Raw genomic sequence first — 9,440 nt, 5'->3', positions numbered from 1 at the left:
TCCAGGGTATTGTGATACCTGCTCAAATTTGAGAACCACTGGTCTAGAGATATGCTCTCTCCCTACACCAGACAGACAAAGCACTCATATGTTGTAAATTTCAGGGGAATTTATAAGACACAAAACTGTTATGACATTACTTTTCACTCCCTACTTTGTTAACATGGGTTATGTATCACCCTAAACTGAGAAGTAGAAACTCACTCAACCTAAAAGAAAGAGATAGAAGGGGGGGGGGGAGCCAAAATATTATTGCCAGATTAGAAAACTGAGGGACTAATTTTATACTAAGTCTGATTTTAAACTACATTAACTGGCCAATAAAATGAATCATAAATAGGTGTTACTAAATCTCAGGGAAGTGAAGGGCTGTGGAAATATTCAACAGCTAAAAATATTCATCAGCAAGTACAGCCTTGGAAACCCAAAAAGGTACAGAAGCATATCCACACGCACACCCCTCTCAGGCAGTCTAGCACTGTATTGGGTGTTAAAAAGGAAAATGTGGTTTGAATAGAGACTTTAGGGCATTTTAGTAACCATTTCCAGTTGATGACCTAATACACCACAAGAACAGGCAGAAGCTTGATAACAGACAGAATAAGAGCTTCTCCGGATTGTCATTTGGTCCTGTGGATGCTAACAATGATGTGCCCATAAGTCATGGATTTTTCTGGAGTGGCTTAATTTCAAACATTCTACTCCAGCAAATCCATAAACCATCTAAATGTGCCGGACATTCAAAATTTAGATCACCAAGTTATATATCTATGATGACTTTTTACATCCAAAAATAGTGCAAATTTCTTTGTCAAATCATATGTTCTAGAAAATTCTAAAGATGTAATCAGTAATAATGATTAGGTATACTTGGCTTTATACATTAGATATGCTGCTGAAAAGATTGTGAAAATTGATTTACCTCCTCCTAATATAATAAAATAAAAACATTAAATTTTAAATACCCAAGAAAACTTATTTACTAAAAAAATTCAATCCTTTTATAAAATGAATAATATTCCCTAATTTATCCTAACTAAATTTGAATGTTCATGTATTCAATGTGGTTAAAACTGGGTATAAAAATCACATGATCGTGTCAATTGAGACAGAAAGGAAGAAAAGGAAATGAAGAACATTCAAATTGGAAAAAACAAGGGAGCCAGCCCCCTGGTCAAGTGGTTAAGGTCCCACATGCTCTGCTTCAGCAACCTGGGTTTGTGGGTTCAGATCCTGGGCATGGACCTGCTCCACTCATCAGCCATGCTGTGGAGGCACCCCACATGCAAAATGGAGGAGGATTGGCACAGATGTTAACTCTGCAGAATCTTCCTCACCAAAAAAAAAAAAAGAAAAGAAAAAAAATTGGAAAGAAAGAAAGAAAACCAGCCTTATTTGTAGATGACATGAAAGCCTATATGAAAAATTCCGAGGAATATACCAAAACTCAAAGAAAACCCTTCTATAATTAATAAGTAGCTCAGCAAGGCATCAGGATACAACATCAACATAGAGAAATCAATTGCATTTCTACACACCAGCAACGAACACATGGAAATAAAAATTTAAAACACAATATCATTTATAATCACTCAAAAACTGAAATACTTAGGGATAAATCTAACAAAAAACGTACAGTACTTGTGTGCTGAAAACTACAAAATATTGATGAAAGAAATCAAAGAAGATGGTGAGACATACTGTGTTCATGGATTGGAACAGTGAATATAGTAAAGATGTCAGTTCTCCCCAAATGATCTATAGATTTCTATCAAAATCTCAGCAAGATATTTTGCACATATATAAAAGGTTATTTTAAAGTACAAAAATTGAATGTAAAACACTTGAACTAAAATCTGGCAGCTAGTGTAAGACATAAATGTTAGCGATTATTACTATTATTAATAGTAATAGTAGTAGTACTATACTTACATGAAGATTGCTAGGATAGTTCATAGACTATAAGTTATAGACTGCATTAACGAAATGAGAGGAAGAGAGAAAGAAATACAACAAAGATACCCTCTGAAAAGGCGTTTACGAAACAAAATTCCAAAACAAATAAAGAAAACTTGTGGCATTAAAGAAAACCAACGCAATCAATAATTAGCAAATGAATATCGTATTAAGGGACACTTTAACAAACACTTTAACATGAGTATGATAAAAAAGCTAAATGAGGTTCTGCTTTTGACATGGAAGCTTAATTCCGACAACAGACCATCTATCCTGCTGATTACAACTAAAAGCTGGACAAAACACACACACAAAAAGACAACTACCTGAAGACTCCAAAGAATAAGTAATAGCAGGCAGATTGTGGAGGGAAGTCAAAGACTGGAGAAATGACCTGCAGGAGGATGACTTTCTGAATTTTTAAAATCTCTGTTTTCACAGGGATTTGCCCCAAAAGTAGGCCTAATTTTTTCAACTGCATAGAATCTTACTAGCCAGAGAATTTAGGAAAGAGAACTTTGTGGGACATAAAGTATAAGGGGAACCCTGGAGAGAAGAGAAGCAAAAAAATGGACCCCCTAGTCCCGTATATGAACCCATATAATCTCAGGCTCGCTCCCGTCCTATGCATGTGTGGAACAGACCCAAACCAGCCTAGCAAACGCCTAGGAAACTAAACTGAAATTGAAACCACCACCTACAGCAGGTAAGGCAGAGGTTGTAGTTTGAACCTAACTGAGCTGATACCCTACTAAAATTAACAAAAATAAAATAAAAAATCTCTAGAGGATTATAATAGGGCCCGGAGTCTCTACACAGGAACACTCACAATGTCCACAATACAATCCCAAATTACTCAGTATAGAAAGAACCAGAGAAATTGCAATCAATTCTTAAGGGAAATGAAAATCATCACATATCAACCCCTAGAGGACCTAAATGTTGGAAGTATCAACAGCAACAGCAACAAAAAGACTTCAAAGCAGATATTTTAACTATGTTCCATGAGGTAAAGTTAAACACACTTGAAGTGAATGGGAAGATTAAGTTCCCCACAGAGAAATATAAGATGTAAAGTATAATCAAATGGACTTCCTAGAATTGAAAATATAATATCTGAAATTTTAAAATCACTAGATGAATTCAACACTACAATGGAGATGACAGAGGGATGAGTCAATGAACTTGAGATAGAAAATATACAATCAATAGAAAATATACAAGCGAAGGAACAGAGGGAAAAAATAATGAAATTTGAACAGAGCTTCAGGGATTCATGGGACCATACCAAATGGTATAACATATGTGTCTTTGGGAGTCCCAGAATGAAAACAGAAAACAACCGATATCCAAAATGTATTTGAAAAAATGAGAGAAATTTCCCCCAGTTTAGTTAAAGGCGCACATTTACAGATTTAAGAAGCTCATCAGACTCCAAACAGGAAAATCCAAATAGGAATATGCCTAGACACATCATAATCAAACTGCTGAAAACCAAAGATAAAAACAATTCTCGAAAGTGGCTGGAGAAAAATCACATATAGGAGAAAAAGATTTAAATAACTTTAGATGTTTTTTTATTAAAAACCATGGAGGCCAGAAGACAGTAGAATATCTTTAGCATGCCGAGAGCAAAGAACTGTCAACCTCAACTTCTACATTCAGAAAAAAAATACCTGTCAAGAACGAAGGCAAAATAAAGACATTCTCAGATGGAAGACAATTAAGAAAATTTGTCACCAGAGAACTGCTCTACAAGAAATGCTAAAGGAAGTTCATCAGGATGAAGAAAAATGATACCAGAGGGCAACGTGGATCTTCAGAAATGAAGCAACAGATATGATAAATATCTGGGTAAATATAAAAGACAAAATTTTCCTCTTAAGTTCTTTAAAATATATATAACTATTGCCAAGAGAAATAACAATAGTTTTAGCAAGATTTGTAATATATTCTATATAATTCTTAGTATGACCTGCCTCTTCTCACTTTTCCCTGCCTTCCCTGGTTCCCCTTCCTGTTTTATGACACGTGAATCACTGAATCTTGTAGCAAGTACCTTGCCTTTACTTACTGGTTTGGATCTGCTGTTCAGACTCCGCTTGGCTTCTTACCTCCTACTGCCACTTCCTCACTTGACACCTCCTAGTTCTCCACTACAATACGTGCTCAACTCTGCCATCTTGGGTTAATCATAACTCTCTATTCAAAATCCTTCAATACCTCCTCTTGATCAACAGAATGAAGCCCAAACATCAGAGTAAGGCAACTAGTTTGTTCATAATCTTACCCAAACTCCCTCTCCTTGTGACTCCTTGAGTCAGCTACAAGCAGCTCACCAAACTTCCCACTGTATTTCACCCCACCTTCATTCCAACATACAGATATACTGTTTCCACAGTCTACAAGACCCTTCCCATCCTTATGAAAAAAGCTCAACCAAGATATTATTTCCTGGGGTTGGCTCATGGCATAGTGGTTAAAGTTTGGCACGCTCCACTTCAGAGGCCTGGGTTCACAGGTTCGGATCCTGGGTGCAGACCTACACCACTCATCAGCCATGCTATGGTGGAGACCCATATACAAAGTAGAGGAAGATTGGCACAGATGTTAGCTCAGGGCTAATCTTCCTCAAGCGAAAAAAAAAAAAAGATATTATTTCCTAACAATCCTCTTGCTGAACATCCCCAGAGTTAATCACTGGTGCTGTTTTTCTTTCTTGCCCTCAATGCTATTAAGAATAGCTACCATGTTTTGAGGGCTTACTTTATGCCAGGCACAGTGCTAAGATCTTTATACATGATGCCTCATTTTATCATGAAAACAACCTTGTAAGACAGGTGAGTATTATTATTGTCATTTTTCAATTGGAATAATAAGAGTCAGAGAAGATAATTGACTTATCAATAATAATATAGCCAGTTATGGCAGAACTGGAATTGGAACTGATTTATCCTTGTGTAGCCTTCTGCTGTTGCACATAGAAAACAAGTAATTACAATGCTTTGCAATGTCTCATAAATATCAAGTGGACAGTTACTTAGACTCTTTGAGCTTTAGTTTCTTCTTAACAAAGATTAAGTTTAATTAAGATTAATATATATTAGCTATATATATTTATACTTATATGTATATACTGTATAGTAAAATGTATAGTGCAGATGTATGTGTTTAACATAAATGGTATTGTTCTATAAGCTGCTTTTTCTACTAAACCATATATTTTGGAGATCTATCCATGTTGGTATCTGCAACTATATTCATTCATCTGAGCTACAGTATGAATAGACAATTAACCATTCTCTTATTATTGGACATTTAGTTCATTTCCAGTTTTTCACTGTTACAGACACTGTTGCAGTAAACATCCTTCTTTGTGTGCATGAGCAAGGACGTCTCCAGGGTAGATACTAAGAAGTGATATTGCTGAGTCATGGGGTATGTGCATTTTAAGTTTTCATAGATACTACCAAACTACACTCCAATGCAACTTACACTGATGTCACCTGCCTCATAGCTCTGTCTTGAGGATTAAATGAGATAATTCATTTATAGCACTCAATTAATAGATAATATTATTATTTTTATCCAGTTCCATTTTATATTATCAACTTTTGGATTTTTGCAAGGAATGAAAGGTAACATTTTTGTCATTTTAACTTGCGTTTTTCTTATTAGGCATTTTTTCACTTATACTTTCATTTATACTCCTGTTTTTATGAATCAAGTGTTAGCCTAGAGTCTTCATTTTTCTAAGGTGTTTTTTAGAGTGTTTTCTGTCTTCATGTTCATTTACAGAATCTTTTTTGTATATTCTTGATACTATTGCTTTGTCTTTTATATCTGCAACAAATATTCTCACCTAGCCCATACCTTGCCTTTAAGCTTTGTTGATGGTGTATTTTCCTATGCAGAAGGTTTTAATTTTGACATACACCAATGTATCAAACTGTTCCTTTAAGGTTTGTACATTTTGTATTTTATTAAGAAAGTTTTCCCAACCCCAGGGTCATAACGACATTTTCCCAAGCAATGAAGCTTCTGTGGATTTCCATCTGTTTTCTTTTTTTAAGGGTCCTCCAGTTCCGATGCAGATTCTGATTAGGGAGGCAGGGTCCTGATAGTTGAAAATTATGAAAGGTTTTATCTATATTTTCTTTGCAAAATTAGATCTCCCTACACAGACACATACACATGCAAAAATGATACTGGGGAAATGTGAATTAGATCAGTGGATCATATCAATGTAGACATCCTGGTTGTGATATTGTACTATAGTTTTGCAAGATGTTATAATCAGGGGCAAGTGTACACAAGTTCTCTCTATATTGTTTTTTACAACTGCGTGTTAATCTACAATTATCTCAAAATAAAACTTTATTAAAAATCTTTAAAATACAGGATATTCTAAATAACTGTGTTTTGATGACAATCCCAAAAGAGAAGTTACTGAAATGTCTTGGTAAAGACAATTTCCCTAAAATAATTATGTAACTTTTAAAGGGCTCTACTTAGAAGAGGAAAACTCTAATATATTAAAATGACTCTCCTGGCCTTATTTTTTCAAGAAGTTTCTTTCCTTTCCTGGATGACTTCACAGATTTCTTACATTTTTATATTGAGCATTCACCAAACTCTTCACACTTAATCTCGTTCACATCTGACAGAAAACTCTAAAAGAGGTGTTATTTTTTTTTCTTATTTGAGGAAACTAAGTATCAGAGAGGTTAAATAAGCAACTTTAGGCACACACAGCTGGTCAGAAGTGATTTGGTTCCTCACTCTTTATATCTTGGTTATGCTTCTGTCGGTCACTCACTTTCCGTTTCCAAGGTGAAAGCAATTGTCCTGTTTCATTTTCTCACCTGTAAAATCTTACTCTCCTTTCTCTTTTTTCTAGGGTTATTCCACTGGGAAGTTATAAGGTAAATACCTTTTTTATTCACCAATGCTGTATGTAGGCCCAAAAGCAATTATGAGAAATGCAATTTTGAAATTGAATAAGCAGGCCAAAAGTTCCCTGAACATGATGAAGAGAAGAATAAAATTGATTACTCATTTAAGCATCCCCTCTGGAGACACTACAATTGATGGGTTTCTATCACTCCTTTCTCTAATACTTCCTTCCTTCTTGGCACAGGGCTTTCATCAACTTCAAAGGATGCTCTGGGCATTAAAAAGAGCTGAAGGAGTGTGTAATGGAGATGAATAGAACATAATATACTGAGGCTGCAAGACAATTCTTCCAGATCATGAGGTCTTCAAACTTTTAAGTTAGTGTATCTTCAAAAAGTTTTATTAAACCAGATACTCTTTCACAAATTTTTATGTTGACCTTTCAATTTTTTCATTATCATATCAAATGTGTGCAAAGGATATATTTTAAGTTTCGACGTTTTTAAACAAACTATTACACCACTCTTAAAGGGACTCAATGGAGTCTATTACTATGGTGCTACTCACCATCATCAATTTTTTAAAAATTATGTGAACAAGCTCTTCTTTAACTGTCAGAAACTTTACACTATTTCTTTTTCTTCTTGACTTTATATTTCCAGCCACCTCTCCCTCAGAATTTTTACATACTATAAAATATTTTTTCCTTGAATCTTTTACTACTCAGCCTACTCTTCTTCCAGGGAATAAATGTATGTATTTAAATTGAAATTTAATTTTAAAAAATTTCCTTTGATCAGATAGCATTTCATATTAAAATTTTCTTCAGGATTGAATTGCCTTACAATTATTATTAGAAAAATGATCAGAAACAACAAATGTATTAGAGGTTTTGATAAATATTAAACACAAAAGAATAATCTTAACAGAAATGTTGCTCTTATTAAGGTGAACAATATTATTTCAGTTTATGTATCCATGAATGAATGGTACTTATCCTTAGAATGAAATAGGATGTGACATAAATTCACTTTGTTTGTTCTATTATATACTAAAAACACTTGTCACTTAAATAAGAAGATAGGAAGAGAAGGAGCTTTGTTATAAAACTGCCACCCAATTCTTAGAACTCCTTCTAAGTTATATGACAAAATTCACATAGTGATCTATCATCAAAAACTATTCTTAATAATCTACCTGCTGGTAATCTGTTTAAGCCCTCCTTCACTTTTATTGATAACAAAGAACTAGAAATCCCGGAATTATAAAGGATATTGCTGCCCAGTCTTAAAAGTCATTCACTTTCTCAACACTATTACCAATACTTTAAATTACCCTGTGGTTGGCACTCTGGACTGTGTTAGACCCCAGGGCAATGAACCATAATAAGAGTCAGTATGAGGGCCTTTCTTTCATAAAAAGGGAAAAGGGCTATTGCAAAAGGGGAGGTGGGAAAGGAAATGAGCCTCAATTACAGATTTGCTCTAGGCAGACCATTTTTAGTAAACAGAGCCCAGTGAAGCTGAGGATCTGGAAATTAATCCCCTAAAACTTTGCTGGAATTTTCAGTACCTCCCTTCTGCCACAGTAGACATCTATAAATTTGAAGACCACTGCCCAAAGTCACTATTGCCCAAAACTTTGCAGACATTCTACAGTGCAGCTTGATGGGCACTACTTTGGTTCAAATCCTGGCTCATCCAATTTCTAGCTGCTTGATTTGGGGCAAATTTCTTAATCTCTCTGTGTTTTAGTTTCTTCATTTGTAAGATGAGATGAAAATGGTACATATCTCACAGGACTACTGTGAAGATTAACTGAATTAATATGTGTAAAGTGCTCAGAATAATGTTCGCTACCATCATTATTAGCATCATCATCATCACCGTCCTATAAATGGGGATCTTGGAAGAAGAGGAACAAAATATGATTGAGAGAGGAGGAAGGGATAATAGAAGGTGTGAGTGTGTGTTTGTATATGTGTGTGTGTGCTGTGATGTAGGTACATATCAGAAAGGAGAAATAATTAGAAAAGTGCCATTATTCAAATGCAAGCTCCTGAAGGTAGCTGATGCTTATCATCTCCATAGCCCAGCCCCACTTTGCCCTCCTTCATATTTCCCAGCATATTGCTGTATCCATAATAGACTTTTAGTAAATATATATATTTTTTTGCTGAGGAATATTCACCCTGAGCTAATGTCTGTACCAACCTTCCTCTATTTTTTTGTATGTGGGACACCTCCATAGCATGGCTGGTGAGTGGAGTAGGTCTGTGCCTGGGATCTGAACCCACAAACCCTGTCTGTCAAAGAAGAGCACATGGAAATTTAACCACTCAGCCAAGGGGCCAGGCCCTCAATAAATATTTGACAAATGGGTAATGGAATGAGGACAGAAAAATCAATGCTGGTAAGTTAAGTCACAAGTTATGAAAACAAATTGTTAACAGTAGTGCAAGTCTGTCCATAGACAGTCATGGTCTTGGAAGACCAGTGTTTTCTCCTAAAACTGATTTTCACGGTCCTATCCCACTCCGCTCCATTTATACTTGCTTCTTTCATTCCTCTGACCTAAAGCTGGCTACA

Source organism: Equus przewalskii, chromosome X, assembly GCF_037783145.1.
Source record: "Equus przewalskii isolate Varuska chromosome X, EquPr2, whole genome shotgun sequence".
In the NCBI taxonomy this organism is placed as follows: Eukaryota; Metazoa; Chordata; class Mammalia; order Perissodactyla; family Equidae; genus Equus; species Equus przewalskii.
This window is presented reverse-complemented; position numbering follows the sequence as displayed.